Raw genomic sequence first — 7,500 nt, 5'->3', positions numbered from 1 at the left:
TTTAGAGGTACCCGAAGTACCTCGTCCTTGCCAAAAACAGAAGCATTCTCTGTGAGCATTCAGAGTTACGTGAAGTACTACGTCCTTGCCAAAAACAGAAGCAGTTTCAGTTAGCATTCAGAGGTACCCGACGTACCTCTTCCTTGCCAAAAACAGAAGCATTCTCGCTTAGCATTCAGGGATACCCGAAGTACCTCTTCCTTGCCAAAAACAGAAGCATTCTCGCTTAGCATTCAGGGATACCCGAAGTACCTCTTCCTAGCCAAAAACAGAAGCATTCTCGCTTAGCATTCAGGGATACCCGAAGTACCTCTTCCTTGCCAAAAACAGAAGCATTCTCGCTTAGCATTCAGGGATACCCGAAGTACCTCTTCCTTGCCAAAAACAGAAGCATTCTCGCTTAGCATTCAGGGATACCCGAAGTACCTCTTCCTTGCCAAAAACAGAAGCATTCTCGCTTAGCATTCAGGGATACTCGAAGTACCTCTTCCTTGCCAAAAACAGAAGCATTCTCGGTTAGCATTTAGAGGTACCCGAAGTACCTCTTCCTTGCCAAAAACAGAAGCATTCTCGCTTAGCATTCAGGGATACCCGAAGTACCTCTTCCTTGCCAAAAACAGAAGCATTCTCGCTTAGCATTCAGGGATACCCGAAGTACCTCTTCCTAGCCAAAAACAGAAGCATTCTCGCTTAGCATTCAGGGATACCCGAAGTACCTCTTCCTTGCTAAAAAAGAAGCATTCTCGGTTAGCATTCAGGGATACCCGAAGTACCTCTTCCTTGCCAAAAACAAAAGCATTCTCGCTTAGCATTCAGGGATACTCGAAGTACCTCTTCCTTGCCAAAAACAGAAGCATTCTCGCTTAGCATTCAGGGATACTCGAAGTACCTCTTCCTTGCCAAAAACAAAAGCATTCTCGGTTAGCATTCAGAGGTACCCGAAGTACCTCTTCCTTGCCAAAAACAGAAGCGTTCTCGGTCAGCATTCAGAGGTACCCGAAGTACCTCGTCCTTGCCAAAAACAGAAGCATTCCGACGATTTATGTCCAAATGCATGACATTCTTTCGTTATCTGAGTTAGATTCATTTTATTGATTAATATTTCTCCTGCAAAAGGCTCGACTGGATCATATGTACGTGGTGGTTACTTGACTGATGATGCTGACATTAGGGTGTAGAAGGTCGTGGGACCAATAACCTCATGGTTTGAATGTGAGTTGGGAACAGACTTGTTAATACTCTGTGGGGTATATATATATATATATATATATAGATAAAGTGTTATAATATATATATGTATATTTGTATAATGTATGTATATATATACAAATATGAAATTATATGTATATATATATATAAATATTATATATATATATATATATATAGTGTTATAATATATATATATATATATATTGTATAATGTATATATATATATATATATATATTATATATATATATATATATATATATAAGTTTGTATGCGTATGTAATGTATTAGTGTGTCATAGTTCCATCTGTCATTCTTCCTGTTTTCCTCCATTACAAGAAATCCTTCATTCTCAGTAAATGGCCTTTAGCTGTAAATACCCTCATTTATCCAAGCCTTCAGTCTTCCTTAATCCATCATGTTCCCGGCTCCTTCCTGTGTTGTTAAAAACGTGATTTGAAAAGGTTTCATTACATTGCATCTATCCAATTTTCATCATCATCACCGGCGTCTTCTTCTCCTTCTGTTTCTTCTTCTGTTTCTTCTTCTTCTTTTTCTTCTTCTTCTTCTTTTTCTTCTTCTTCTTTTTCTTCTTCTTCTTCTTCTGTTTCTTCTTCTTCTTCTTCTGTTTCTTTTTCTTCTTCTGTTTCTTCTTTTTCTGTTTCGTCTTCTGTTTCTTCTTCTTTTTCTGTTTCGTCTTCTGTTTCTTCTTCTTCTTCTGTTTCTTCTTCTTCTTTTTCTGTTTCTTCTTCTTCTTTTTCTGTTTCTTCTTCTTCTTTTTCTGTTTCTTCTTCTTCTGTTTCTTCTTCTTCTTCTTCTTCTTTTGTTTCTTTTTCTTCTGTTTCTTCTTTTTCTTCTTCTGTTTCTTCTTTTTCTTCTACTGTTTCTCCTTCTGTTTCTTCTTTTTCTTCTACTGTTTCTTCTTCTGTTTCTTCTTCTTCTTCTTCTTCTTCTGTTTCTTCTTCTGTTTCTTCTTCTTCTTCTTCCTCTTCGTCTTCTTTCTTCTTCTTTTCAGGTTTTTTTTTATCAGCAATTGCCGACAGAGCTGCGCATTGCAGCTATGGCCCCGGGCAAATAATCACCGTCTGAGGAAACATTACATCTTGCATTCCATATTCGTATTCTTTTCTTTTACTTTTATGGATGGAAATTTATCTCCTCAATGGCCCCCTTTGAATGTAAGAGAATTAATCAGTCTCTCAGTCTTCATGAATATATTTCTTTATTTTCTATTATTTTTTCTCCTCTAGTAATTATTAAAATCATGATATTTGGCAACTATGTATCTTTCCCAGCGACAAAAGTTCCACACGGTGGAATGAGGAAGGTCCCTCTCCCTCCCCATAGCCTAAGCTACGTTCTTCCAGGCTGGAGGTTGGATCCTTTGGACCAAGGGGGGTTGAAGTGAAGGAGGGCGTCAGTGATTTGGGGGATTTAGAGATGGGAAAGGGGGTTAAATCCCTTCCCCACCCCACCCCCTATGCAACAACAACAGACTGCCCACCATAATTTCCAGATATAAAAAGATGAAGCAGTTTCGCCTGGGGTGTTCTCCTTTGGAGAGACAAAATGGTCATGTTTCTTATTACTTGTAAGTATAGAGAATTTTTCTGCGTGTATTATCATTCAATATTTAATTGGTGTAGCAGTTCAAGTCCTGTTTGTATATCATAAATCCAATTTGCTGGTGTATAGGGACTTTTGAGGACGTGTATGAATGTATGCAAGTTCGTGGGCAGCATTACGTATGTTTACCTAAATAAATCTGATCTGATCTCCTCTCTCTCTCTCTCTCTCTCTCTCTCTCTCTCTCTCTCTCTCTCTCTCTGTAAGTATTTCAATGCCCCTTCCATCAGATCTTTATCATCCTAAAATGTCATTCCCTCTAACGAGACTCGAACAATATTTTTCTCACTTATTCCCTTATTGCCATTCTCCCTATTTTCGTTTCCAGGTTTCTCTCTCATTTATCATAACGTATTTATTTTCTCTTCGTTTTCCCACAAGGTAACAAGACAAAATTGAATGGAAGTTTCCCAATACCATTTGTTCATTTTCCCTCGATCAAAAATTAACTGCAGTTCATTTCTATAGCTTTTCTCTTCCGTCATTTGAGTCCTATTCTTTATCTGTTGTATACATACATACATACATACATACATACATACATACATACATACATACATACATACATACTTCAAAAGTTCAAACTTGCAGCAAATGTATTTTATGTTGAGCCGGCTGATATATAAGTCTTTTTTTTATAGTTTATATATGAAAAATCTATTTTGATCTTGTTACTCTTTTTTTTATATATATTGATTGTTCATTATTTCTCCTACCGTTTATATATTTCCTTATTTCCTTTCCTCACTGGGTTATTTTTCCCTGTTGGAGCCCTTGGGCATAAGAAAATATATATTCTAATGTTGCTACTGTTCTTAAATATTCTATTTTTCCTTACTTCCTTTCCTCACTGGGTTATTTTCCCTGTTGGAGCCCCAGAGCTTATAGCATCTTGCTTTTCCAACTAGGGTTGCAGCTTAGCTAATGATACATACATACATATACCAAGGCACTTCCCCCAATTTTTGGGGGTAGCCGACATCAACAAATGAAACAAAAACAAAAAAGGGCACCTCTACTCTCTACGTTCCTCCCAGCCGAACAAGGGTACTGCTAGGGTGCCACAGCCCACCCACCCCCGTTATCCACCACAGATGAAGCTTCATAATGCTGAATCCCCTACTGCTGCTACCTCCGCGGTCAACCAAGGCATTGGAGGAAGCAGCAGAGTCTACCGGAACTGCGTCACAATCGCTCGCCATTCATTCCTATTTCTAGCACGCTCTCTTGCCTCTCTCACATCTATCCTCCTATCACCCAAAGCTTTCTTCACTCCATCCATCCACCCAAACCTTGGCCTTCCTCTTGTACTTCTCCCATCCACTCTTGCATTCATCACCTTCTTTAGCAGACAGCTATTTTCCATTCTCTCAAAATGGCCAAACCACCTCAACACATTCATATCCACTCTAGCTGCTAACTCATTTCTTTCACCCGTTCTCACTCTCACCACTTCGTTCCTAACCCTATCTACTCGACATACACCAGCCATACTCCTTAGACACTTCATCTCAAACACATTCAATTTCTGTCTCTCCATCACTTTCATTCCCCACAACTCCGATCCATACATCACAGTTGGTACAATCACTTTCTCATATAGAACTCTCTTTACATTCATGCCCAACCCTCTATTTTTTTACTACTCCCTTAACTGCCCCCAACACTTTGCAACCTTCATTCACTCTCTGACGTACATCTGCTTCCACTCCACCATTTGCTGCAACAACAGACCCCAAGTACTTAAACTGATCCACCTCCTCAAGTAACTCTCCATTCAACATGACATTCAACCTTGCACCACCTTCCCTTCTCGTACATCTCATAACCTTACTCTTACCCACATTAACTCTCAACTTCCTTCTCTCACACACACTTCCAAATTCTGTCACTAATCAGCCAAGCTTCTCTTCTGTGTCTGCAACCAGTACAGTATCATCCGCAAACAACAACTGATTTACCTCCCATTCATGGTCATTCTCGTCTACCAGTTTTAATCCTCGTCCAAGCACTCGAGCATTCACCTCTCTCACCACTCCATCAACATACAAGTTAAACAACCACGGCGACATCACACATCCCTGTCTCAGCCCCACTCTCACTGGAAACCAATCACTCATTTCATTTCCTATCCTAACACATGCTTTACTACCTTTGTAGAAACTTTTCACTGCTTGCAACAACCTTCCACCAACTCCATATAACCTCATCACATTCCACATTGCTTCCCTATCAACTCTACCATACGCTTTCTCCAGATCCATGAACGCAACATACACCTCCTTACCTTTTGCTAAATATTTCTCGCATATCTGCCTAACTGTAAAAAGCTGATTCATACAACCCCTACCTCTTCTAAAACCACCCTGTATTTCTAAGATTGCATTCTCTGTTTTATCCTTAATCCTATTAATCATTACTCTACCATACACTTTTCCAACTACGCTTAACAAACTAATACCTCTTGAATTACAACACTCATGCACATCTCCCTTACCCTTATATAGTGGTACAATACATGCACAAACCCAATCTACTGGTACCATTGACAACACAAAACACATATTAAACAATCTCACCAGCCATTCAAGTACAGTCACACCCCCTTCCTTCAACATCTCTGCTAATGATAAGATAATAATAATAATATCAATAATGATACTAGCCTGCATTACAATGGATTTACTCTCTTGGCTTGTCTCATCAGATGAGGTGACGTACTAGGGTGTGTTGACTGTGGTTTTCCAAGAAGTAAATGAGATGCTAAACCACTTTGCTAAGCATTTTCACGGTACATTTGGATGCAGGAATTCCTGTCAGGCTGCATCTCTCTCTCTCTCTCTCTCTCTCTCTCTCTCTCTCTCTCTCTCTCTCTCTCTCTCTGGAGAAGTGAATCCAACCACAAACTTAATGCACGGCGAGTTTGTTTAGCCCAGCTCTTCCTACAATATATGAAAAACAAAACTTTTTTTCTATTTGCAGAAAATTGTGGGCCTCACCTGGAATGATCGGATTCACACACAGATTCCAAAAGGAATTCGATTAATTGGAAAACTAAAAATAAAAACAGGCCCGAAGATTAGACAGTCTAAGAAGATATGCAAAGACTAAGCAACGTCAGTCTGGCAACCCATTTTGGTGACCATTCGTTCTTTAGAATGAGCGTCAACAATCAGGTTCATGTCATGGAGCTAATCACTAATCCTCATCTATTGTGGTCAATGTGTGGCAGGGTATGTATGTCCAAGATTGGCCTGTGAGCAACAACAACGCAAAAATACATCTAGATAAGTAGCACCACGTCCAATAACTAATAATATATTGATTGTCTGAGGAACTTTAAATGTCATAATCGGTAATGATGAACTGCTATTACTTTAGATTAGATCAGTAATTGTTATTATATTATCTAAATAAGAAACTAATTATATCATTATATATTTATCATTGAACAATTTTAATTGAAAATATAACTAATTTCTTCAATAAATATTAAGTATTTGGAATAAAACTTGACCACCATATGAGAAAGTCACGATAACTCAAATATATAAGCATCCCTATAAATTATACATTTTCTATAAAAGAAATATATTTCGTTTTCTTCTATGGTCACTCCTGAAAGGAGTCACTATTATAAATTATTACTCGTTATGTTTATTAGCCTCATTTTACCATCCTTTTTAAATACACTGTTACATATGTAGGCCCATTTGAAACATCTGAGTGCATGTATCCCCTACCATAGAATATCAGAAATTTATACCCTGAAAGACCGTAGTTTTGAACTATTTGTATGACTTATATTAAGAATATATAAGGATGAAAGTTTCGTTCGTTAGTCCAGGTTCAGGTTCAGGTTCTGGGGGGGGAGGCATCGTACCCTTTGCAACGGTGCCTCCAAAGTTTATCTTATACTGTTTTGTCTTTTCCTCCACATCATGTTTAATACTTCTTTTTTCTTTTCTATATTTGTTTCACTAAACAAAAATAATCCTACTATTTTCTTTAGGTCTTCCTCGTATGGTTGTTGTAACTCAATTAATTCATTCATTTCTTTTCTATATTCCTGGCAAAATAACAAAAAATGTATCAAATCTTCCTCCTCATTTTTACAAAAATTACAGTTTACATCTTCCCCCCCCCCCCCCCATTGTGTCTATTTACAATATTTAGTTTTACCGTAATAGTTCTTGCTCTAAAAATATCACTGGAAGAAATGTATAGTCATAAGATAACTCTGTTCTTTAATTTCTTTCTTCCACGTTCTATATATTTCCTCCAGCATAACTAAAATACATCATAGTAACTCTAGGGGTGCCGATGTATCACCTAAAACTAACAGTTACTACTAATATCATGACGCTCTAAATCAAAACAGGTTTTGGAAATTAAAAGTTGTTGTCTTTTAATTGTGTAGGAGGTAACTAACAATAATGAACTCTTTGCAGATTGCAACGCTTTGCAACTACGCTTCTAGTGGTTTTCCCAAGATCACAGTGTTGTGGATAGAGCTAAGAGGGACTTGAACAAAACTTCGGAAAATTTAAAGCGGTAGGTGAAAACGAAAAATTTTAATTATCACGTTTAATATTAGGTATTATTGTACTCTATTACTGGGTAATGTAACCTAGGAAAAAAAACAACTTTCCTCTATAGAAAAAGGT

The 7,500-nt window shown here is 37.8% G+C and overlaps 1 protein-coding gene across 2 annotated transcripts in view; it reads left to right on the top strand.

The window, feature by feature from the left end:
• Positions 1 to 7,500, top strand: part of LOC137638516 (E3 ubiquitin-protein ligase TRIM32-like) — a 27,751-nt gene that overhangs the window by 5,016 nt on the left and 15,235 nt on the right. Inside the window, exon 2 of one of the 2 annotated variants that reach the window (XM_068370634.1) lies at positions 7,285 to 7,387. The exons of the other annotated variant lie outside the window; for it this stretch is intronic. The gene's annotated coding sequence lies outside the window, so the exon portion shown is untranslated. The remainder of the gene's footprint in view (positions 1 to 7,284; positions 7,388 to 7,500) is intronic. 2 annotated transcript variants of the gene reach the window in all.

The sequence above is a fragment of the Palaemon carinicauda genome, chromosome 3 (genome assembly GCF_036898095.1).
Source record: "Palaemon carinicauda isolate YSFRI2023 chromosome 3, ASM3689809v2, whole genome shotgun sequence".
Lineage (NCBI taxonomy): Eukaryota > Metazoa > Arthropoda > Malacostraca > Decapoda > Palaemonidae > Palaemon > Palaemon carinicauda.
Note: the sequence above shows the minus strand (reverse complement) of the source record. Positions and strands in the feature narration are given on the sequence as shown.